This window comes from Pelecanus crispus, chromosome Z (assembly GCF_030463565.1).
Source record: "Pelecanus crispus isolate bPelCri1 chromosome Z, bPelCri1.pri, whole genome shotgun sequence".
NCBI classification, from domain to species: Eukaryota; Metazoa; Chordata; class Aves; order Pelecaniformes; family Pelecanidae; genus Pelecanus; species Pelecanus crispus.
Window position 1 is genome coordinate 24,991,956 of NC_134676.1, and position 23,627 is coordinate 25,015,582.

At 39.6% G+C, this 23,627-nt stretch overlaps 1 protein-coding gene across 7 annotated transcripts in view; it reads left to right on the forward strand.

The window, feature by feature from the left end:
- The first annotated feature begins 256 nt into the window (after positions 1–256).
- The window catches only part of ERBIN (erbb2 interacting protein), a 138,652-nt gene continuing 115,281 nt past the window's right edge, over positions 257–23,627 (forward strand). For 5 of the 7 annotated variants that reach the window (XM_075726831.1, XM_075726836.1, XM_075726837.1 and 2 more), the window contains exons 1-2: positions 257–364; positions 21,225–21,337. The gene's annotated coding sequence lies outside the window, so the exon portion shown is untranslated. Of the gene's footprint in view, positions 365–1,150; positions 1,166–21,224; positions 21,338–23,627 lie in introns of those variants that run through there. The other 2 variants (XM_075726832.1, XM_075726833.1) reach the window with 2 other exon arrangements.

Here is a 23,627-nt window from a genome sequence, read left to right on the forward strand (position 1 = left end):
GGGTGGCGGGGGCCGCCGCGGTCTCGCCGCCGGGCGTCGTTTCTGCCGGGCGGTCGCGGCGCCGGGCGGGGCCGGCGCGGCTCGGGGCCGCCCGCGGGGCAGACCCCGGCGCCGCCGCCGGCGGGGGCCGGGAGGAGCCCGGTTCCGCGGCCGCCCTCCCCCGCGCACACGCACGTCGCACGCTCCGCTCCGCTCCGCGAACGCCCCCGTCCTCGTCGAAAGCTGTTGCATTCCCCCCCCCTACCCCTGCCCCCTGCCCCCTTCCCCCCTAACGAGAAGAAAGCTCGATTGGATTTAATATATTTCTTTGGGGTCGGAAGAAACTCCTGCCTGCTGGATCTGGCTTAGACGCCCGACAGACAAGGTAAATTAAATGGAGAAGGCTTGGCGAGCAGCAGCAGCGACAGAAAAATCCTTCCTCTGCTGAAGGGGGTGGGGGAAAAGGAAGGAGTTCACGCTTCATTTTGATATCCTGTTTTTGGCCTTTATTTTTCTGCGTTTTCCGCCTTGCATAGTTTAGCTCTCCTTTGTGTTTCTCCCCCTCTCGCCGAAATGCTGTTTGTATGAACGTAGTCGCTGGTTTCATGGAGGCTGAGGAAAGAGTCTGGAGAGACCGAAAGTTTTTAAGCTCGTCAGACACAGAAGTTTCTTTGTTCGGTCGGAGGAAGGTATTGAAGTGAAACGGCTCGACTCCCTGCCTCTGCCTCTTCAGCTCCTTCCCTTCCAGAATTGCTAACCCTGCGAGTATAATTAACTTCTCGGTAAATAAGAAAGTCCTAAAGGAGGTAGTATCTTTTATTTAATTGAAAGATCTTGAGGCTTGGCGCTGCCTGTGCCTGCCGTTTCTTGTTTGTCTTTCACCTTGTTTTCTGGAATATCGGTTAGTGTCTGGCCGGTCGTCTTCAAGATAGCTGTTAAAATTTCTTTATGAAAATGCCCTAGTAGTCCTCCATAAATGCTGTCGCAGTTTTTCCCCTCCACTGCCGCCACCACCTCTCTTCCTCCCCTCCGCCCCCTCTCAGTCTTCAAGTTGGACTGCATATTTTTCAGCTTGTATAGGGGAGGTCTGTATTGCACTTCGATCCTTGCACAAGTTTATCTTAAGAACCTCCATTTAAAAAAGACCAAACCAAAACAAGCTAGCCAGAAGTCTGACTTCTTAAAGGTATGTGCAGTTGAACCTCCGAGTTAATGTAGCCTTGTTTGGTTTTGGTGACCACTTTCTCCTTTAGCATTTTTGAAAGGAGTCCCATTTGAAGCTGTTGGAGGGGAAACTAAATGCGAAGTTTTGGTGTAAGGTTTTGTACTGCTGGTGCTTGTTAAGTTACGCCATCTAACTAGTTGCGTGTAGTGAAAGCAGTATCGCTCACCGCAGATTCATTTCACATGCCTCAAAGAGGCAATTATTGGTTAGCTCTTTTGTGAAGGCAAGGAATTTCTTGTATTGTGAATGTTCAGAATCAGCTAGAAGCCATAGCTCTGTGCTGTCTTACCTATATTTTCGTTCCTGTTTGTCAAACTCGAAAGCAGTGTGTTGGTGAGATTGGATGTGTGTGCTTCAGTCTCTCAAGAGTCTGAGATGTGTTGGTATTTGTGAGGCTTGGACAAAGTAATTTCTATGCAAAATTTTCAATGCTCGTATGTATGTAGTTCTTTAACTGCATCAAGTAATGTAGTGTTTGAGGAATCATAGAATGCTTTGGGTTGGAAGGAGCCTTTAGAGATCATCTAGCCCAGCCCCCCTGAAGTGAGCAGGGACACCTTTAACCAGATCAGGTTACTCAAAAAAAAAGTTACTAATCCAGGAAAAAGTTATTAATCCAACTCCATCTGTTGGATATACTGTGAGGGGGAAAAATGTTAACATTTAATTGACCTAAAGCGGCTTCTATGGCTGATAACAAGTAAATGATTTGGCTTGCGATTATAGACTTACCTTTCCGGGCAGCAGTAAGGGTTATTCTTGGGCGTCAGGAAGGGCTGAACAAAATAGATGGCAGTGCTTCGGTTTCCTTATATGGCTGATGCTTGGCAGAAAAGCAATGAAGTCTAAATAGAGTAATCCTTTTACAAAGAACGATCACTTTCCAAAGCCGTGTTTCAGTCCCAATAATGACTTGAGATTCTTGGGGGGAGGGGTGGGGGCGGTGGGGAATTGTAGCAATGCATGACAAATTTAGTTGTAAACCACTATGTTCGTAATGGATGCAATTTTGTTTCTTTTCAGACCTTTTGTGTTTCTCATGATGCACTTGATATTTTTCAATGCCATGTAGAAGAATAGATCCTTGTAGTGGAGCCACAACTTTTTACGCTAGTGTTTTGTCTCCATGGTAGCTATGGATAAGGCCCTTTTTAACGATGAAAGTGTAATTCAGTACTGCTTACAGCTAATGGTTATATCATAGAATGCCATTCATGTCATTAACATAGTTTAGGAGTTATGAAGGAGTGTATTCTTTCTTGAGATCAACCGTCTCAACTAAAAATCAGTCTGACATTGATATCCAATTATGAATAAAATGATTTAAGTATACACATGGTAGCTCATGTTGCTTGGAACAACACTTTCATAGGTATGTGTTGATGGCTTGGGGAAACATTCTTCTGACCTGGCTATTCCTTGCTCATGAATAAATTAAGCTCAAGTAAACATCTATTATTTTAAGTAGGTATGCTTGCAATCAAAGAGCTAGAAGTTACAGCATATGGCATACTATGGAAGACGATTATCATTAGGATGATTATGATATTAGTAAAACTATGAATAGATTTGTCTTATGAATAACCTGCCCAGTAGATAATGTTTGGTATAAAGGTAGTGCTCTATCGGGTATCCATTTGTACATCACATTCATATAGAATTGGTGAGGGGGCTCCATGGAAAAAGTATTATTGATTGAAAGTTGCACAGTGTGTTAAGCTGGTGGTGTCCCAGGGATAAAGCGCCATGCTTTGAACATCAAAGCTAAGGAGCGGCTTGCACATGTGTAACGTACATTATACGTAGCATGTCAGCAGTAAGTTCTAGAAATAGAAAGGCATGGGAGCAAATTCCTCAACTCAGCTTTCCTGTAGGGGTGTAATGAATCACTGTCTGTCCGCTTTGTTTCCTTGTGTGTTTTGTGTTGGTTTTTTTTTTTTTTTTTTCATCCTTCCTGCTCCCAAGCAAAAAGGAAGATCTTCTAGGGAAAATGTTACGTGAAGATCAAATGGTTGATATGTCATCTCTTCAGCAGATTCTCCCTGTGGAGTAACCTGATCTGCTAAAGGAGGGTCTGACATTTACTCCGCATAGAGGAATTACAAACCTAACCTTTTCCGAATGAGTAACTAGTTGAGTTGACGGAAAAGCTACTCTTATGCTCTTATGGATATGAACATAGTAGGCTGTGTTCCTGCCCGCCCCCCCCCAAGTTTAGAAAGTGCAGTGGTTGTGGTCACCTGTTATATGGCTAGCTTAGTGTCTTTGGAACATCCCTGAAGTCCAGTGTGCACGTGTGAGGTATAGGTTATGTCTTCTCAACTTCTAAAAGTTTAACTGATTTTGAGAGTTTTGCTTAATTTTTTGAATGCATAAGGAATATCTTTTTGTTAGTGTTGTGGGTAACTTGTGAAAAGTTCTGTGGCTACTCTCACGGCAGACTCTGGTCCAGTTCTGGACAAGAAGTACTTTTTCTTTGTGGGGTGGAGGCTTGTCAAAGCTTCAAACACGGATTTCCCACAGACCGTATAGTTTCGTTCGTCCCTTGGGAAGCAGCTGCAGTGTGCCACTGCAGTTTCCAACTGTGAAGGTGGCGGGTGGAGCCCACTGTATCAGCACAGCTGGCACACTGTCTCCTGCTGAGTAATTGTTGGTAAAAATTAGTGGGCCTAAATAACACTGCCTAGTGTACTTCAGTAACAAGTAATTGTTAAGCAATTCTATTGAGTTTAAGATTATAAGGGGACAGGTGATACATAGGGAGACTTGACTGCTCCAATGACAAGATGAGTGTGGGGTTTTTTTTAAGGATTTTTTTTGTTGTAAAAAGATTACTTTATTGACATACAGCCTTCATTTCTAATTAAGAATACAATGTTCCATGTATTTTGAGTAAAACCTTATTAATGTTAAGATTTGAAAGTAAGGATGCTGATTTGGGAGAGATTTATAAATCTCTCCTGCCTAAGAAAAATGGAAGAAGTGAATATTGCTGTGCTAGAATGGTAGTATTTTTATTATATAGTAATCTGGGGATAATTCTGCTTTTTCTGCTGTTCTCCCTCATTAGTTACCAGTTCCTTTTAAGATACTTGTTGTCTGATGCTTAAATTTCAATACGGGTATTTGGTTTATTATTCTGTTTAGTTTCACTTGTAATTCCCCTGAAGGTGATACAGAAGCATGATGTTTCAACACTAAATTGCACCTTCCACCTTTAAAAATACATTGTGACTTTGCATAATTGAGAAATAAAGCTAAACAAACCTCTTCATTTGGTCTAAATGAAACCAAACTGGAATGTACTTATGTTGCAGAACATCAGCATTGTGACTAGCTTCCCAAGTACGTTAAGTTGAAAAGTAGATTAGTTCTTTCTGTATCTGGAACTGATTTGTAGATACTTGTTACTAAGCAATCGTTTACATGGGAACAAAAAGTGATGTTTAAGCAGAGTCTGAGAACAATATGAGTGATCTTGGCTGTTGTGGCTGTCCTGGAAGTTGTAATGTCAGAAGGTAACCAAGCCTTTGGAGCTTGTTGTGTTTGAAGGCTCAGTCTGGCTAGATAAGATAGTGTGTACTCTCCTCCCCTCTTTATCCACTTTAGTAGATAATGGATGGGATGGTCATACTTGTCTATCCCATTTTTTGGCATGGCCAAGAAAACGTTAGGTAACAAGTCTTGTATACAACTTGGATTAAGGAATGCGGGGGAATGCTTTGTGCCTTCCTCTGTTCTGTATCTGTCCAATGATTAGGCACAGGCTAAACCCTAAAGATTACTTATGATAGTAAGGACAACTTCTGTCCCTGTAAGAGCAAAGCTACCAGCAGGAAGGTAAATGATTCCAAAATACGCAACTTTTTTCATAGTTTCTCAGTTTTTAAATATCCAATATTATACACTCTTGTATCTTTTGTAAATAGAACTATGGTTTCTCAAACTTTTTGTTTCATGCTTTTGTAGAACTGAATTCTGCAAGCATTAGGCCATATTGTATATGCAAAGTAAAACAATGCTAAAAGCAAGCATTCCTTAAGATTCCCTTATGTCGATTAATATTGTGAGAATAATAACTGGAAGAAACTGTAGATCAGTATCTTCAGAGTGATCAGTTCGGAATTCACTGGGTGCATGAGGTCCCTTTCCAAACAAAAAAGTCTTCTAATCACACTGAATTCTCCAAGTTTGTATGGTTCAATACGTACAGTGCTGTGCTTCATGCCTTGTAGACCCCATCATGAAGTTGGCTGGGGTGGAATGAACAGAGATATAGACATGGTCCAAGCAGTGAATGGTCTGACTATTCTGGACTATCACATGCTTCCAGTGGGAGAGACTGTAGCTGTTTGAGTAGAATTTCCTTTCTAGGAACAAACAGGTAGGAAGGAAATACTTGTTTTAGGAGTGTTGAGTTTTGTGTTCTCTTGAACTTAAAATTGCACTTCTGAAGTAGATGGTTGGGGTACAGTTGTCTTCCTGTGAGCTCCTAGTGCTCAGTGGCTACTTCTTGTGTCAGTTGTCTGGGGCTAGCTTTAGGAGTAGAAGAAGCTGTGGTTTGAAGTGTTAGTGAAAGTTACAAATACTTGCAATGAAACACTTTTAATTTCATTTGGAATGGGTGCTACCTCCCTGTGAAGTGGCCACGGCCTTATTCTCCTTGGTGGGGGAAGCTCCAATGTTAATAACCAAAATAAAAATGTTTGGAGTTTTGTTAGTATGTTAAAGGTAGCTGCAGAATGGATGGTCTTGGTGTCTGAAGTACTGTGCTGTGAGGCTTACTGCTGCGTTTGGAGCCTTCTCCTCACTTTTCAACTCCAGTTGGCATGATAAGTTCCCTTAGCAGCTGCATAGGGGGCTCCATCTTGCCAGACAATTCTAGAAGTAAATTTCATGTTCTTCCTTAGTCCTCTGTCCCATAATGTGGAATCTCAGTTTAGTATAGTTGCAGAAACTATTTCTTCAGCCTTCCTTGCCCTCCTTGTCCCTGGGGTTTTTTGGTACGTATGTTCCAAAACTTCCAAGCCTCCTAAGGAGGAGAGGAGAGGACATAGATGCTTCATCAGTACATCTGAACAAATGTCTGAAATGCAATGCCAGATGCCTGTGAATGTCAGTCACAAGTCATCCAAAATGACTGTGGATGCCATCTTAAGCGTTTGGATGGTGGAAAGTGTTTCCAGGCTCATCTGGAAGACTTCTGGTAGGCTGCTTAGAAACTTTTTGAGAACCGCTGCTTTTTCCCCCATGTGTGACTGTAGTTGTCCTAGCATTACTCTCCCTGAGGGGAGACATGATAGTTTAGAAGATCAACCCAATTGCAGCAATTTGATCAAATTACTGCAGGTCTTCTGTCTTTACTTACAGGTAACCCTGAGGATAGGATGGAGGTTTACATTTGAAACTGGATATCGGAGAACTCTTAAATAATGATACTAATGCAAATTACATTTTTTTTTTCCTCTGTGGAAACATTATGCTTAATAATCTGTATGTGCTTATGCATAGTTGTGGTTAAAACAAACAAAAAAATCTTGACTGCGGAAGTATTTACAAGGTTGAGGCCTGTGTTTTCAGTAAAAGTAAACTGAAAACTATGGCAGCATAGCAATCTAAATCTTTCATGACTTAAATGCTCTGTAAATACTCACTTTCCATGCTCATGCTACAGAGTGTAATAAGCAGGTGTTGAATTTACTTAGTTTCCACTTTGGTCTAGGAGGTAGGTGTAACTGAAGGAGGAGATGAATGTGCAGACAGCTGTTGATGTCACTGATACCCTGAGGCTGGTATGTTTGCATGCTGTGGCAAATTAGTCTGTGGCAACCTGGAATGTCAGCTTGGTAGTTAGCTCCTTTTCGGAGAACATACTCATTTTGGGTTACTTCTGGTCACATAATCGTATGTGATGTTAACCCTGGAGTTGCGGGTCATTTGATTTCTGAGGTGCTCTATATTTTTGGGGGGTTGGCAATAAAATTGAAGGAGAGAATTCAGAAGTTCACATCTTTGCCATTCATTGCTATCCAGCCTTTATACCGTTTATTTCAGAGGTGCTTTAGTAAACTTATACATGGTGATTTATTTGAAGTAATTAATGATTTTTTTAGTGGATCTCCCTCTGGGAGGAATTACAGGCAGAGGGAATTGAGTGTAGAATGCTAGAAAATAGTATTTGGAACAAACCTAGAATTTTACTTTAAGGCCGCTTTTGTCAGTTCACGTATGGGTGTTGGGAAACTATTAAAAACAAGGTAACAATTAAGTTAAGGACTCAACTCTAAGTAGCAAGAGGAGAAAAAGATGGTTAAACCTGTGTGTTTCCAGCCTTTCAGGGAACGTGACAGGAAGGGGAAATCAACTGGCACTCTGAATTTGGCAAGCCATCTGGCTCTGATTCTGATGGATAAGATCAGAAACGTTCATATGGGGGAGGGAGAAAGTATCAGAGCTTTACTATTTTACTACACTATTGTTTAACTGTACTGCATTTTATTTGTGTCTTTTCTTTTAGGAGACTTTTTTTTTCTGAACAGTGTTTTGTGGGGGAGGGAGCTTTCTGTGGCTATTAGAAAATCCTGTTCTTCCTGTGCATTATTCTTTATCTAGATGTTAATGCTTTGGGTCCAGTACCAGAGATTTCATCTAAATACATGAAAATACAAACAATACAAGTACTAGAAATGCAAGATAGACTTAAAATAGATTTTAATAGCTTTAGATGAGAATAATTTACTCTTCTGCTTGTATTTATCTGGGTGAGCTCTTTTTCAAGGAGCATTTATTTTGTCTTGCTTTGCTGAAGGATCGTGGCATTCCTGTGTGCTTCTTGCAATGCTGTCCTTGCTAGAGAAAGACAGTGGAGCAGGCAAACATTTCTGTGGGACTTTCCTGTGGGAAATCCGTGGAATCTGTGGGAGAGGTATTGTCAAGATTTCAAATGTTCTGTAGCCTTTCATGACATAAGTGTTACTGAATTCTTTTTGCAGCAGCAGCCTATGATGTCTCAAGGGAAATACTATGGCCCTGTCAATGGAGCAGGTTAAAAGAAAGTCTTATGGGATGGGAGAGAAACACATCTTTAATCAATACTTTTTTCTCTATCCTTTTTCTTACGTCTCTTCTCCCTCTCCATAAACCAACTGATCAAGAACCAACAGATTGTTCCTTAAACTTTTAAAAATGGTGCTCACTTTCTCTTGTCTGTGATGGAGTGAGTCCCTGCCTATGTCCACTGAATTCAAATATATATTTGCTCATTTTAGATCCATAGATCATGCATTATTCCATTTGTGTGAAATCTTGATGAAGTTTTAAATTTCAACTTGAGTATTAATTATCTACAGAGGAATAACCTTCACTCAAAATCAGGATGTTGCTCATTTTCCCTAAACTGGTATTACCTTGTTTTTAACTCTGAAAAGTCTGAAGGGAAGTACGTACTGGACAATTCAAATTATTTGAAATCACTGTTATGAAATTTTCTGAAATTCCTACATTGTGCTATTCAGTTCCATTTTCATAGTCTGAGAAAAAGAGGCTGACATGTTAATAGCAAATCAGCACGGCACTGTCCCACTTTTTACTTCAGTAGTGTCAGAGTAGTATTGTACGTCTTCTTTTCTCTTGCTGGAAAGCACAGGATGTCAGTAGTTAAGTAACACGTTAAGATGAGTTATTATTAAATCAACTTTGAAGTTAGTTTTGAGGCTATAATTTGCACTGTGATGGGAAGGAAGAATCTTAGTTCTACTTAAACTCCTGTCAGGTGGAAAACTTGTTTTTGTCTTTAGATAGTGAATTATTATCTATGTTGATAACAGCACTTTAAGAGAAACTGTACTTCAATATAATTTTCGAAATTCCAAGTAATTCTTAAATATTTTATTGTAAGCAGTAAGCTATCGTTCTTCCCTATATAAAGAGGCAAAAATACATTGGAAACCATTCAAGGATAGCCTTCTGTTAATTTTGTTATAACAGTTGCTTATGGGATTTCCAAAATGCCTGATGTAGTAAAATAAAAATAACATAACAGCTCTTCTTTTTTCCTTAATCATTATCTGTTGGCTTAGAGGAACACAACACTAAGTAAAGAGAAAAATAATTTAGTACAAAAAGTATTAGCTTAAAGGCTTCATTACTGTGTTGGGAGTGAAAAGAGATTATAAGATGGCAAAAATCAAATGCACATTGTGAGAGCAACGCTGAGTAAATAGGGGACAAAAATAATGGTGCAGAGTGGCTGGAAAGCTGCCTGGCAGAAAAGGACCTGGGGGTGTTGGTCGACAGCCGGCTGAACATGAGCCAGCAGTGTGCCCAGGTAGCCAAGAAGGCCAACAGCATCCTGGTGTGTATCAGAAATAGTGTGGCCAGGAGCAGGGAGGTGATTGTCCCCCTGTACTCAGCACTGATGAGGCCGCACCTGGAATACTGTGTCCAGTTTTGGGCCCCTCACTACAAGAAGGACATTGAGGTGCTGGAGCGTGTTCAGAGAAGGGCAACGAAGCTGGTGAAGGGTCTGGAGCACAGGCCTTATGAGGAGCGGCTGAGGGAACTGGGGTTGTTTAGTCTGGAGAAGAGGAGGCTGAGGGGAGACCTTATTGCTCTCTACAACTCCCTGAAAGGAGGTTGTAGTGAGGTGGGTGTTGGTCTCTTCTCCCATGTAGTTAGCGATAGGACGAGAGGAAGTGGGCTCAAGCTGCATCAGGGGAGGTTTAGGTTGGATATTAGGAAAAATTTCTTTACAGAAAGGGTGGTCAAGCATTGGAACAGGCTGCCCAGAGAGGTGGTGGAGTCACCATCCCTGGAGGTGTTCAAAAAATGGGTAGACGTGGCACTTTGGGACATGGTTTAGTCTAGTCTACCCTTGACTGGTTTAGAGTGAACTTGGTAGTGTAGGTTAATGGTTGGACTGGATGATCTTAAAGGTCTTTTCCAACCTAAACGATTCTATGATTCTATGGGAGATTTGAAGAGCCTTGTCGTTAGAACCACAGTTAATGCAAAGAAGAGTAATCCTTGTGCATCATAATTGTGAGGAACTAATTGGAATGGATCAGGATTTATATATCAGTTGTAAAATCAATGTAAAAAAAAGTAGGCAGAGGTACGGTTCAGGGATTCCTTCATTTGCTCTGGACAGTAACTCTTAAAATGCTGAGAATAATGTTGAGCTGATATGTGTCATAATTATTCTATAAACTAGAGGGAGAAGATGCTTAGAATCTGGAAAATACTGTGGGTTTTTTCTTTTTTTTTTTTTTTTTTTAACTTTTGCTCTTTGTAGAAATACCAGCTACTCCTTATCATAACAGTGAAAAAGCTGTACTAAAGTAAAATTCTTTTTAAAGCTACATTGTCAATAAAAGCTTATGGGTTTTAGTACTGAATTTTATACTAAACATGTAAAAGCAAAAAACAAACTCTGCTTGTTGAGGTGGGTAACACAAGACAGAAGTGTTCTTTAAGGGGGAAGTATTCTAAAGCAAAATACACTGCATAGTATTTTAAGTGTTGGGGTGCATCTTTGTGTGTTTTTTTGGTAGGATATATTTTTTTGAAATCTAACAGTCCCAACATGGGGAATGAATACACATATCCACGTGCACTCCTCTTTTTTGAACTCTGGTCTGTGAATGTGTCTCCACTTGTGTTCCTGTCACCACAGATTGAATTGTGTAACCTGTCTAGATTTGGTGCAGCAATTTTTCTGGGCAGTTTATGCATATTATTAGCTAGAGGCTTTTGAGTGTGGTTCCTCCTCCCATGTACCCAACCTCTGCTTGCTTTGTATCTCAAAAGTCTCATACTGTTTTGGGCCTGATACGTTCTTCTGACCTCTGTTTGATCCATGCTAGTTTTAGCTAGGAGTTCTGGCAATTACTTTTTTGGGGGCAGTGCATGTAAAGCAGGGCATCAGGAGCTGTTTTGTTTTAATGTACAGACCACACAATTTAGACAGCAAAATAATTAAGTAACCAGGAATCTTCTGACAAGAAATAGTTTTTTTTCCCCCTTTCTGCTTTTGTTTGTGCTGAATTGTTATGTGTTGCAGATTGCCTGAATTTATCTGCAGGCAATTAGATAGCAAGTCTGTTTAATAGATGAGAATTTTCTTGTATATTGAAATATTGCGTATTTACAGCAATGCAACTTGCTTGTTTAAAAACCTTTGGTATCTGCTGCAGATGGCTGCGTAGTCTAAGGAGTGGCTTCCTGGCTGCATTGTACATGAAGTGCCAAACATGATGAGAGCAGTTTTGTTTTGGAATGCCAAAATACATTGAATCTGTTCAGGAAGCAACATATGTCAAATGAATAAAAATATCACACTCGTGCGGAACAGAATGTGGTAGTTATGCTTTTGAAATCTGGTTTCTTTCCTGAATTAAGGGGTTAAAAAGGACTTCTTCTGTTGAGGATAGTATTAAATACCAGTTGCTGACTTACACTTTCAGCATTTTCACTACCGTTGTTTTTCCCTAGACCCTATTTTTTCTTTTGATTAACATAGGCCATAGATGGAAATTGAAACAAGGAGGCTATCAATAGAGGTGCTGTATAGGAAGAAGAGTGTTATGTTTTCCTCCTTGTGTATCTAGGCCTGTGCACAGCATACAGCTTTTTGGTGGGGTTTGAGGGAGGGTTGGTTGGTTGTTTTTGGTGTGGGGGTTGGCTGTTGGTTTTTGTCGTCTTTTTTTTTTTTTAATGCTGGTAGCTTACATGTTTCTTTACATTCCTGTGAGTTGTATGTAATTGCTTGATACCGCAGGTAGAAAACCAGGGTTGATGAAAATAAAAATGAGCAATAAAGGATGTTGCTTTTGCCCAAACTCTAATTCCAGCAAGTTCTCAAGACAGGAAGTGGGAATGTTTACAACTAAAAGCTTCAAATATTGCAGGATTTTGTTATGATAAAGAAACAAGTCCAGGGCAGAGCGTTTTTGTTGCATATTACTTCCTTGTTTGCAAAGGAGGCATTAGTCACTTTGACTCCTCCTAGTTGGAAGGCAAAGATATTAAAAATTGCAATGACAAAAAAATTACATGTATCTCTAGAAGCTGTAGTTCCATCTGATCAGTTTCTAACTAATATTTTGCATAGATTTCTTACCTGAAATAATTTGAAAGCCTTGATTTTATAGCTCTCTTAAACCCAGAGGAATGAAGTGTGTGTCTTTAAAGCAATTTTGCTTGTTCTTTCTGAATGTTTTCTCATTTCTTTTTTCTCTTCCATCACTATGATTAGACATACAGTTGATTTTTAACTTCAGTGAATTGTCTTATGTGAGGTCCTTAGTTGTCTTCTGTCTTGTGTAAGAAGTGATAGGTCGCTGAAAGAGGGGAGTGAGTGAGGGCAAGTGTTTTCTTTTCCTAGCTGATAATAAAGTAGCTTCATCTGAAGCCTGGCTGTAGCAGAGGCCATAATTACCATAATTTCTATGCTTTTTTTTTTTTTTTTTTTTTTTTTTTGGTGATACTAGGAGCTTAGATGTGAAGCAGAGTGGAAGCTTGATGTGTTCTTGTCTGCTGGATTGAAAGAGGAGATGCTGGTGTTTCTTTTCCTATTTTAAAATCTGTCCTTCCTGCTCCCTGAAATTTTTAGCTGTCCCATGGTAGTGAGACCACCAATTAAGGATGTGCTCATCTGCTGAGGTAGGAGGCGTATGGTCCAAAACAAGTTCTGGAGTTGCTTGCCTGTGTCTAGGTCCACATCAGCTGGGTTCTCATGTGCTTTTGTATTTGTTCTGGCAGTCCCCGATTGTGATGTGTATTAGTTTGTCTGGTCTTCTTTGGGATAGTTACGGGATAATATCTAGAAAACATGTTCAGATACACAGGAGCTGTTCTCCTTCTCAGCCTTCATTCTTCTGTGAAGTGTGGTGTCTGTATTCATTCTAGTCACTAAATTTTGTGTTTCATGAGTGAGTAGTGGTTCTGCTAGTCAAAGGGAGGCCTGACCTGCTCAAGCATGATTCATTCCAGTGTTTCCACTCATCTCCCAGATATCGGTGGCTACAGCTCTGTTCTGTAGCTATTGAATTGTAGGAAGTACCAGAAATAGTAGCACAAAGAAATGTACTATCAGACCTATGTTTTCCATCTCTTCCTTTGTGTTTCTGAAGTGTATTTGCAGTGAACTGTAGCAAGTATCCATGGGTGTCCACCTCATCCCTCCACCTTAGAGGTATCTCTTATTTCTCTAGAGTCTGGCCTGGTTTGCTGACATTTTCAGTGTGAAATACCAAGTTAAAACCTTCCCAGTTCAATCTTTGTCATCACTAGTAGCAGGAATTCATTTTCAAATGAACGTGGAAATTGGTTCGGACATCTGTGTTCAGGTTGGACTTGCTACTATCATAGTGTTAATGCAGTTCCACAAAACCTAATCTTAATACAAGATTGTTTTTTGCTGTTCAGAACCTGTAAATGGTGGCAAATGGCAGTATACTTGCAACAGTTATAATACGTTGTCTTTTTTGACTGTTTGACCAACTTAAACTCTCATTAAACTCCTTGCTGTTTCAGGTTTTAGTAGACAAGTAAGGCTGTGGAGTCTACTGTTTTGTTCCACACACACAGCCCCCCCACCCCTGCTTTGGAGTTCATTCCAGATTTTCTGCTAACATCTTTCTGTGCTGTTGATAGCTTTGTAGAACCAACTTCTTGGATTTACTCCGTATCTCTTTTGTTACCTCTCTATTATATATCAGTATCAAGACAACTGTTTATTTTTTTTTTAAGGTACTTTGCAACTTAATTCTAATCTGTGTGATTTAATTAAACATGATATATAATTGATGTGACTTTTAAAAGTATATTGGCTGTTATGCTTTGTTTCATCCTTTCTTGTGGTTTCTTCCTAAATGTGTCCCTTCTCCTTTGGCTTTCCAAGACACTGGTAATGTTGACTTGGGAGCAGGCCAGAAAACAGCATCACGGAAGAGTTTAAAAAAACCCCACCCAACCAAAAACCCCAAAAAATCAAACCCCCTGTTTCCATTTCTTCCTATCAGGATTTACTGTTATGTTTTTCAGCTGTGTGATGTGGGTGGCTTTTAGTTAACCAATTAGGAGGGGCAGCAGAAGAGGAATTTGGGTGAGAAGCCTGTGTGCACTGCAGAGAGACTGGTTTCATCCATACCAGTTATTAGACTTGCTTTATGTCCAAATACGTACAGGTTAACAGGAACTGTCTTATTATATGGACTTCATATGGGCAAAATCATCCTTAAGATTGGAAGTAAGGTGCATCCTGCTTTAAGTAATGGGCATCATCTACTATAAAGTGGCAGCTTCTGATGCTATAGGAGGTTTGAGGTGCATCTTGTGAATCTTCAGTTACTTTTTTAGAGCACTGGGACAGATGAAAGATTCATCTAGATCAGTGGCCCCGTTGTTGTGTATCTCACATGTCAATTTTTTTCCTTTTTACCAGTCTATTCAGTACTCAGGCTTTGAATTACAGGTTGATATTAATTTAATATTTTTCTACATTTTTTTTAAAAACCTTAATATTGTGATTAGCCCCAGGTGAACAACTGAAATTCTGTATCATGAGCATTTCTTGACAAGGCACCTTCGTGTATTTGTCACTTTGGAATTTAAGAGGGTTTTTCTGTTAAAAGAAAGTAAGTGTAAATAAATACTTAGCTTGTCATGTTGGGGGTGCCGATCTATTTTGTATACTTTAGTCCCATTCCCTCAAGCCTTTTATAAAAAAAACAGTAAAAAAAAAAGGTACAGCATTGCTTTGTAGGCAAGTAATTGGCTTTTTGTCGCAAAAACATGCGCAGCACTTGCTGAGCAAGGGTGTCTTCCAGTTAAGACGACCACATCCTGTAAATATTTCTTTCAGTTCTGAACTCAGAATGTAGAACATGAACTGCTGACATAGTCATGGTCTGGGCCATAACTATTTACTGACCTAACTGAGGTCTTTGCTGCTTCCTGGTTGCCTGCAGATATTTGGTATGGTTAGTATTTTTTAATATTACTCCCTCCTGCCCCCTCTCCAAACTTCTTGTCTTCACTGGTTGATTCTTTCAGGAAAAAACCCCACCAAAACTGAATCCGAGGCCGACTAAGTTGGAAAATGTGGCGCACATGAATGAATTTTGCTACTGGAATGTGCTGTAGTGAGCATTAAATTGTGCTTGCATATGTTTTTTTTGACACATAGTTTTGATTCTAAGAGACAAATATCAATAATAATGAAGTTATCACCTTTACTTTTAAAAGAGTCTTAATTTAGAAAGCCTGTGAGTGAATGTGTAGTCTTACATTTTGCTGCGTCTCCTCTGACGGTAGGCAGTATGCTCCTCTTTCCTTTCTGTTGGGTCCTTTGCTTCACAGGTGAAGACTTGTTATTGAAGGTCAGTGAGTTAATGAGCAAGCTGATGTAACTAGAAAAAAATTCCCCCAATATCTTGCAGGGTTAGGCTTTTTGGGTGAGTTACTGTTTGGACTCATGGTGTGGTTATGCAAACCCGAGATTGAATAAAAGGCAGGTGTGAAAGAAAAGCAGGATTTGCTCTTTCTTTTGCAGTCTCTAGTTTGAATTAGCACAATAGGAATTGACTTGCCTTTTGAGTTCCAGTTGTTGGTTTGGAATAATCTTTTGCTTGATCACAGTAAGTGTAACTGTTGCTCTTTTCTTCATCAGTGATTTGATCCTCAGTAATCCTTCCATAAACGTCAGAAGTGCAGTTAAAACTTGGGATAGTTACCCAGTTTTACCTCTTTTTGGGCAGATGTAAAGTGTACCACCCCCTATCTTACCTGCTTTTTTGCCATATGCAAGTTGACTTCTGGACTTTGACAGTAGGCTGGGAATTTCATGCCTATCTGTAAAATAGTTTGTAATGGCTGCAGGAGTGGGAATTAACTAGCCACGGTAAGAACTGAAATTGGGAAAGGAGAAGAAGCATTGAAGTCCTTTCTTCCTGAAAGCTAACTTCCAGAGCACTTGCTCTTGAGACTTTTGTATTTAGTTTCTTTAGTTCCTAGGGGTTTCTGGTGGCTTTATATTTTTCATTGTCTGGACGGATCTCTTGGTTGAACTGTGTACGTCAACAGTATTTGAATGTGGGATGCTCTGCTTTCAGATTAGACCCCAAGGCTAGTGTGAATGGAGAACTGACAGGTGATGGGCAGTCAGTATGATTAGTAAACAGGTTCATATGTTATATTATTACTGGTACAATGATGCAATTAGAAATCTCTGTCGCTGATAATGTGGGATGTCATTACTATGTTTTACTGTTTCCTCTCAGAAGGGCAATGTAGAACCACCTTCATTCATGGAGGGATTAAAGGTGCAACATAATTAGGAGGTGAGGGATGGAAGAACAGAAGGCATTTAGCTTCATCATTCTAAAACCTTCTGGGAGATTTGCTGCCTGGGTGTGAAGGTGCCGTGTGACCATGGCATGGGGCCATGTACAGTATAGCAGTCTCGCTTGCCTGTCCTGTGCTCATGAAGTGCTGGTGACAAAGCTTCTGATCTTTCTCTGCTCTCTCCCAGAAGGGCCAAGCCAGTAGGAGGGAGGTGGCATTGGTGGGCATCAGGTAGACAGAAACAGATTTTTCCCATGTTGGTACCAGCTTTTTAAGACTATCTGATACTGTGCTTATCTCTGCTTCTTTGAACAGACTAGAGTGGAGTGATGTAGAAAAGCACTAGTGAGTTTTGTCCCCTTTCTATTAGAAAGGGGGGAAAGCATCCTGGTTCCTGTAGTCTCAAGTGAAATTCATTGCTGGAGATCTGAGTTTACATTGCTATTCCTTTCAATGCATTTCTCAGAGCCACTGTATGAGAAACATTTGAGTTGTATGGACTTTTTCCTTCTTCAGTCACACCAGTGTTAGTAACAATAACTTCTGCAAGAGAAGGTTTGCTGGACATTGCCTGCTTACTGGAGTAGTAACTTGTCAAATGGATAGTTTTGAAAACATGGTTAAGCAGATGATAAGCTATTTGTCATGCCAGTAGTTGTCTTTTGTATGTCCTGCTCTTTAATCTGCAAAGTAACTGCATACCTTCGAGTTGATTGGTAAGTATTTCATGTAGCATATCAGAGGAGATAGTGATTGCTGGAAGATAATTCTTTTCCTAGGGTGCAAGGATGGAAACAAAGCTCAACAGAATGTATTAAGTCCCAAATTATTTTGAATGTTATATTCAAGAAGATAAATAATGTGTTAGTTTTTCTTTCGAATTGTGTATTACAAAGATTAATTTATGCAGGGTCTGGAGATAGTGAATTGTTTCCTTAAGGTAGTTTCCGAATGGTGATCTTCTGCATACTTGGGAGGAACTCCTGTAATGATATTAAATTCTCTGGGACTGAAATTTGATCTTAGGAAACCATGAATTGGTTTCATAAGATAAAATGTGGTGCAGTCTTTTTTTTTTTTTTCCTTCCGCAACACCCCCAGATTCAAAATATACTAGGATTTTTTCTTAAATACATTCATGGTCCAGTTAGGAATTAAAAAATGAAGTGTCTGTTGACCTTGCAAATGAGCATGAAATAATTGTACATTTTTTCATGTTTCCTTCATCTGTCTACGTCATTTGTGAGAGTCTAGCTGCAATAAGAATCTAGAGCATGGTAAATTGAAATCGACTCTGAACCTGAGGGCATGTGTATCTTTTTTTGGTGTATCTTCATGTTTGTATTCATCCCTCCACCTCTAAGCGAGTATTTGATTGAAATATTATGAACTGCATTGGGTGCTGTAGATAGTCTTGTCTCTTGGGGAGAGTCAGAGAGACCTTTGAGAGATTGGAGTCTAGTTTCAGTGTCTGTCATGTCTTAAAACACTGGCAGAAAAGATATATGAAACATAACGGTGTAGAAATTTTTACATTTATTTATTCTGCTGTGTGATTAGAATACAGGTTGGACACCACTTTTTAGGTATGTGTATATGTTTATACCATATATCTTGAAATAAGAGGGAAAGTGGATATTTTAAGATCCCTTAATTTTAAGATCAAAACCAGGAAGTACTCTGTCTCTGCTAAGATCATAAATCTTCTGGTATCCGTCCTGATACTTGGATACGAACTGTGAGTCTTGCATGCTGTAATTATAGCCAGTAGTGAAGCTGAGCTTAGTGAGATTAACATACACTGCTGAAGAGGGTTCCCTTCCTCCCCTCCCCTTCATCGGGAGAAGAATCTAGGATCCAATGGATTTTAATTCACAACTTTCTTTGAAATGCAGCATGTTTTTCAGAAATGTAGTAGTGAAATAAAATCCAAGTTGATTGTTCTCATATTTGGCTTTGCAGCCATAAAAATACTTGTTCTTTGTCAGACATTGTCTGCAAGGGATGATTTTGTGCATTCAACAACAGAAATCTGTCTAGTTCTGAAAAGTCTGGTTGTTCATAACTCGTGAAATTAGTTGATAACTCGTGTAGTATTGGTGTTTTTTCATACAGTGGCCTGCCCATCAGGGCTTTGAGTTGGAATTGGTTCATGGTGTTAATTAGGCAGCATGTGTTTTAATTAAAACAATAGGAGTGTGTGATAATGAAAAAGCTAGGAAAAAGCTGTAGCCTTAGTTCTACTTAATTTCTAAATTATCATGCTGTGGGAAAAACTTGAATTAGAGGGAGAAGTACCAGAGTAAAAGATCTTTTTTTCTAAAGATGTGTAAAATGCTTATTTTCCTACTCCTCACCAACCCTTAACTTTTGGGGTCTAGCTTAACACTGAGCACTTGGAGCATGTGTGCCAGGGTAGTCAATTTTTTATCAAGGAAAAAAGTCTTGAATTTTTGACTTGATAACAAGGTAGTTAATGGTCACGGGAAATGTGTTGCAGTTGCCAGTGGAGTAAAGTGATGTCTGTCTCTTGAGCTCAAAGGTTAATCCAGTCAGCACAAGATGTGTTTTATGTTGGCAGTGCACTTTGTGAACCCGTCGTTCTGTCAGCCTGGTGTTCCCTGTAGTGCAGAAGAGGTATGGACAGGCTGTCTCAATAGGTGAAACAACATCTTATTTGTCAGTAGGGGGAAAGAACAGAGGGTGGAGGAGTGTTCCAATCCTCTTTTGCAGTCCTCAGATAATGCTTAGATAATCATCTTTTACATAATGATCTGTGCAATTGTCCATTGTTTATATAGCCCTACAATTGCTGTATTCTTTTTCTTGCTACCTGGCATATAGTGGAACGGTCAGTGCTGAAACACCAACGGAAGGTACCACAGAATTCGAGACTTGCTAGAGGTAGTCACAAACTCAGACACGTAATCTGGAGAAGTCTGCATGTTCAACAGTCCACTATCCATCTGTAATGATACCACTTAGAGCTCATATTGAACTGAAAGTTTAACCTTCTGTGGAAGACTGGAAGACAAGGGAGAGGGAAGTTGCTCAGCTCTTGTTAGTGAAGAGCCAAGAAGGCTGTTTAAATCTTTATATCATAGAGCAGCAGTTCCTAAATGGGGTGTGTATGAAGGGGATTGCTGGCCAGATATAAATTTGATTTAATACAATACTTACATTAGTATACTTAGTCATGCAAAAATTTTGGCTGTAGGTGGGAAAGCAGTAGGAAAATTTCGGAAGGAAAGTTCCAGAACCACCACTATAAGTGACAGCAACCCAAATTTTTTATTCCTGAGCAAGCCAGGAAAGTAGCAGTACAGTCATCAACCCTGGCATCCTTCAGAGTTTCTAGCTGTGCTGGCCATGGCACCATGGGGAGCTGATACCAGCAGCATTTTGGAAAAGGTAGCTGAGATCTGTTAAACAATCGTATTAGTGTGGAGGTTTTAGAGTTTGCCGAATCTCGCAGAGTGCTCTGAAAGTGGCAGAAACAGTGACTTTGATGATTCTGTTGCTGTTCTTTGTCTTAGAAACTTTAGGACTCATGAAACTCAGTTTTGCGTCTGTATATTGAATGCTTTATGAAAGAGTATGCTAATCAGGGTCTCATCTCCTGAAGAATCTCTCTTTCAGGAAAGATTCCGGTTATCAACTCGGATACCTAGATGTATTAGACATAATTTTTTTTTTTTCTTTCTGTGTGGGATGTGTTTGCTGTTTTAAAAGCAGATGACAAAACCATTCTTCTGTAGTTTATTGTCCTCTCTTTCTTCTGTATTTTGGTACCTTATTTGAACTGGCCCCAACAAATGTCATCAAGATGAGGCTATGGGTGGGGTGTGTTCCATATACATCTTAAATTTAGTGCATTATTCTGGCCTACTAGCCAGGACCACATGATAAAACTTTGTATCCTCAACATATAGAGTATATGGCAGTTCTCCACAAAAGCTCACCAGGCAGCGTAAGCTTCTCAGAAATAGGTCCAACTACTTGTAAGCAACTGCCTCCACTCTTGCCAATGGCTGTGGCTACAGACTTTCAGTAAAACCTCATGTTAAGCTAAATGAAAGGCAGCTGGCAGGTCCAATTAAAATAATTACAGCTTTTTTTAAAGCCTCATCTGTTGCAAGGAGTTGTATTTCCCCATGAGGGCTGTGGGAGTATTTGTGACAGTGTGGGTGGTATAGATTCTCTTTCAGAGAATGTGCTTGAGACTCAACAGAACAGCAGTGTTTTAAGAGGAAGTTGTCCAGTTGAGGTCTTGCGCATAAGTTCTTGTTGGTTTTGGTTACATTTTGTTAACCCAATAATTGCATTAAAACTCCATCCATACAAGTAACAGGGAGCAGTTTGGAACTCAAGCTTGCTAGCAATGCATATGTTTTATTTTTGCCTGGCATAGAAGGAGATGATGATAATCAGTTCTATCTTTTTTGTGTTTTGGCGCATTGCTTTCTCTGTTTGCATTACTTTGAGATTTGGCAGAGGGCAAGAATGAGTAATCGTAGAATGGTGGTGGTTGTGGTAAGTTACATATTACCACTTCTGGGTCTTCTGTGTTTAATTCTAGTGTAAAGAAAGTTAATGTGTGGATTTAAAACTTAGTTTTTGTGCAAGGCCCCTTATACTCATCATCTTGAAAACACTTCTTAATTCTTTTTCACAGATCCATGTGGATGGTCTAATAAACTGTTCTGCATCCTGGTGACTTCTGTGGTCCAAGTTCAGAAACTGATTCAGACTCCTATGGTGTGAATTGGCAGTGGTGGAGTGATTCGGGTAGGTGACTGTCCTAAATGTTTTGGGTGCCCTTATGGTGTCAGTTACTCTACAATGTGCTCATAGTATCTTCTCTTACCCTCACATGTAAGAATGTCAAACTTTCTGTTTTAACTGCTGAATTTGTATTACAGTAGCTTGTAGGGAAGATGCGTTAAGAACTGTGAATTGTGGTTGCTTTCTGGTAAGAAGCGCTAGGGGTATTCACTGTAGTGGCATGGTCTGTTGCACTTGGGTCACAGAACATGGTCTGTGTGTCTGTGGTTTTAACATGTTGATATGGCTCTGTGTGAGCACTTGTGTGTAGGCAACCTGGCTTTCAATGCTTCTGCTATAATTTTCTGCATTACTTGTTTACTTTGAATGCTACATAATGTATGCAAGGCAGTAACACATTTTATAGTAATACCTTCAGGTAGCTCTGTGTAAAAAAATGAAAGTAGTTTCAAACAAATACTTCTGGCCTGGGTAAGCTAATCTAAATGCTATTTTCCTATCTAGAGAAAGGTTAGTATGATTGCGGTGTTTTGTGGGTTTTTGTTGTTGTTGTCATTTATTTGTTTTGGGGGGGGTGGCTTTGGTTTTTTTCAGTTGCAAGCATGTACTGTTTTGGTTCTGTATGCCTGTTACATTGTTAGTGGTATGTTTTTGGGGGGGCTGAGACTGAAGTGGGGGGGGGGTGTTGGTTTGTTTCAATTTATTTTTAATCCTGTAATTCAATAGCAGATGCACATAGCTCCTTGCAAAGAATTACAGGGACTATATAAGCAGAATGATGGTTTTTTGGTAAGTGTATGCCTCATTGAAGCACCACAAAAATCTTCAGTAGATCACAGTATGTTCTGATCTTACTATAGAATCTTCAGTAGGACAAGTTTGATCTCAGTATACTGTCTTAGTCCTAATTAGGACCATTGAGCAAATGCATTTTTCACTCTGTTCTCTCCATCCCTTGATCTGATTCAAGAATGTAGGTAAAATACACTCACAAATATTTTTAACTATCCACAGAAAATGTTTGACTTTGAGAGGGGAAATATTTTAATAGCAAAAATACTGTTTTAAATGCTTAATAGTACTGTAGAAATGATGTGCTTGGCAATGCAGATGCCTTCTGAGATTTAAATTGGGAGCCATTATGAAGAGATAGTACGAGTGTGGGAGCTTTTGCTTGAAAATGGGTTTGTGGGAAAAGAGAAGGTTTTAATAAAAAACGTTAGTAAAGAGGAGAGGCAAGAATATTTATTCTGAGGAACAGATTTTATTTTTTTGAGATGGAAATCCTAATTATAGTTATTAAAGGTACTTGATATTCTGTGTGAGGGCTTCAGAATTATTGTTTCTGTAGATCCTTGGTTACAGAGAATTGGATAAAGTGCTATTTTTCTCTATTAAACTTTTGAGACTTCTTCCACAGTTCTCCAACTAGTGAGTAATACCGTGAAGAAATTCTCAAAAAAGAGAAGCGATTTTATCACATGGATAGGCTGAGACTTTTAATAAGCCTTTACTGTCCTGTTGACTGCCAAGCTAACAATAACAAAACAGGGAGTTCACGCAACAGTGTGCAGCTTGATTTAGAAAGGGTCCTTTCCTTTGTGACGCTATTCACGTTGTTCAATAAGATTCCCTAATATGTATAAGAGAATAGGCTGATACACATTTGAATGTTGAGAATAATCTTATGCTGAATTAGAATCTTGTTTTGTAATCCTAATTTCATTGTGGATCTGCTTGTTTTCACATTGAAATGCTTATTAAGTCTTACTAATAATTAAAATAGAAAGGTTAGTCTAGACTTTATTTTTTTGTCGCTTTGCAGTAGTTTTCTCTTATGTCTAGTCCCTTTTTCACTCCTAACTGTTGGCTCGTTGGCAGACTTGATTAATTAGCCTTTATTGGGGGCAGAAAATCTTCACTAGCTAAAAAGAACAGAATTGGGAAGAGAATGCTGGCTTTGTGTTAGGTTTGTGGCTGCAGGCAGATCTTGAGTAGTTGAATTGTAAAGCATGTTATGATGAACTATTTACTGCAGGTATCGCAAGAGACGTAGTAAGTGTTTCTGATGTTTAGTGATCCTTGTGGATAGAGGCTTCTTAATGCCAGCTGAGTGTGTGTTCTCCAGCTTCTCAAAGTTTTGTAATGAATAGTTTTCTGGAAGAGGTGCCGTAATTAGTCAAGCTGCTAAATCCGCAACAAGCACACTGCTAAATGCTTAGGTCAAATGTGAAGGTAATGTATCAATGTGTATTTACAGGTACTGAAATACACAGTGCATATACAGACCATA